Here is a 2071-nt window from a genome sequence, read left to right as displayed (position 1 = left end):
CGAGCTCTGATTCGAGTAATCTAATTAAATCAAGTCAATTAGATTGTCCTTGGATTACTGTTGATATTGTGGAAAGCGAGACAGTATTTAATCAGTTTTATTGGTTATTAAGAAGAGGAAAACAAAAAAATCGATCAAAAGGTGTGAAATAAGTGGAATAATTCAAAATAATTTAATCCAGTTTGTAGCAGTTTGGTGGGTCAGTTATATTTAATTTAGAATTGTTTGCCTGATAGCAGCATTTCTAAAAAAAAAAAAAAAAAAAATTCTCCAACAGCACCTTTATCTTTTATTTGTGGGTAAAACTCCACATCCAAAAGTTTTCTTCATTTTCTACGTTAATTGAAAAATCCCTTTTTTTGTGCAGAGACATAATTCAGTTTGCACTAAATGTTGTTTGTCTTTGTATGTAAAATGTCTGTATGGAAACACTGGTAATTCTGATTCAAAATTTTGACTTTTTTTATTCTGTCTTTTTTCTCAGAATTCTGAGATTAAAATCACAATTCTTTTTCTGTGGTGAATGAAAATTTAATGTGCATAAAAGTCTAAAAAATGGCCAGTTAAATTTTTTGTTTTACCACAGTTGGGTTTATTATGTGTTGATTTAGTGTAAAAATAGATATTTATAGTTATAAAACAGGGCAAATTGCTGTTAGGTTTTTCCACATGTCTTACTGCAAAACTGTCTGCAAAGGAAGTATCTGTAATAATGTTTGAGAAAGGGACATAATCAAAGCATGCCACTTAATTTGTAAACAACATATCTTGTTTACGAAAAAGAAAAAAGAAAACATGTTAAAACATTGTAAACATTGTGTGTTTACAATGCACTTGTTTACCTGTAGAAATGACAGCCAGCAAACAAACAAGCAAACAGTTGAGAGTTGCTGCATGTCACCATTGTGCTTCGGTGTATTCCCAAAGCAAAGTGTGTTTACAGGTCAAATGAAACAAGCACAACAATGACAAACAGTCCCAGACGGCCTTTGTGCTATTTATGGACGACAGTATTTCTGGTGTTACTGGTATGTGCAAGTGAAGGTAAAATAAAACTTAAATGTCCCTAAGGAGAGGTTTCGTCTCCAGACAGGAGTCACATCAGGTACAAACAACATGTCAAATAAAAAAAAATAATAATAAAAAAAACCCCAAAAGCACAAACAATGAGATATTTGGTAACAAAGTCCAATATTTAAAAATATACTTCTCATGAATATTTTACATGATAAATTGAAGGTGAAAGGTTAAGTTCTTCCAATCATTTCTGTTTTGTTGCAAATTAAAAGAATTTTAGTATCAACCTGCAAATCTTTCGACTTTTACCAAACTGCATACAACTGAATGTAATTTGAATAAAAAATGTTTAAAGATATTATTAAAAGACTGAAAAACATCTGTTAGTTAAAGAATATAAAACAAAAATATTCTTTTTTGTTTTAAAAAGAATATTTTTATTCTTTTATACTTAGCTCATTACAAGGCTAAGTAATGAGCCTTGTGGAACTCCAGGGGTTAAAAATAGCTTTCACAGAAATGTACTTATTAAATTTTACTAAAAAAAGTCTGAAGAGGACGAACAATTCAGAGCCCGAAACACCAGCCAGATGAATAAGTTTATAAGGAAAACAACGTGCTCAGTGGTATTAAATGTTGGGTTAAGTGTCCTTTTTAACATTAGAGGGATCTTAAAACTTAAAACTCAGGTCTTCTTGATGAAATTAGATAACAAGCTGCTGTGATTTAACAAATTTAAATCTCCTCCGTGACATTTCACTGACCCCTCAAATCAAAATCTCTCGTTAGATGAAACTTGAACATAGTTTCTGTCTCCCCGGTGTTAAATAATGAATAAGAGTTGGGTGTGGGACTTGTTTCTCACAAACCCAACCTTACGGGTGAGGCTACATGATGTCATTCTCTCATATCAATAACAGCCTGGAAAACAATCTTCAGAAACTCCAATCTCAATGGGGTGGACTTCCTCCAGCAAACGACCAATGGGTACCAGCCCAGTCCACCGCCCACTGCACAAGGACAGGACGTAACACTTTCACAAACTGATTTACAT

The sequence above is a fragment of the Xiphophorus hellerii genome, chromosome 15 (assembly GCF_003331165.1).
Source record: "Xiphophorus hellerii strain 12219 chromosome 15, Xiphophorus_hellerii-4.1, whole genome shotgun sequence".
In the NCBI taxonomy this organism is placed as follows: Eukaryota; Metazoa; Chordata; class Actinopteri; order Cyprinodontiformes; family Poeciliidae; genus Xiphophorus; species Xiphophorus hellerii.
Note: the sequence above shows the minus strand (reverse complement) of the source record.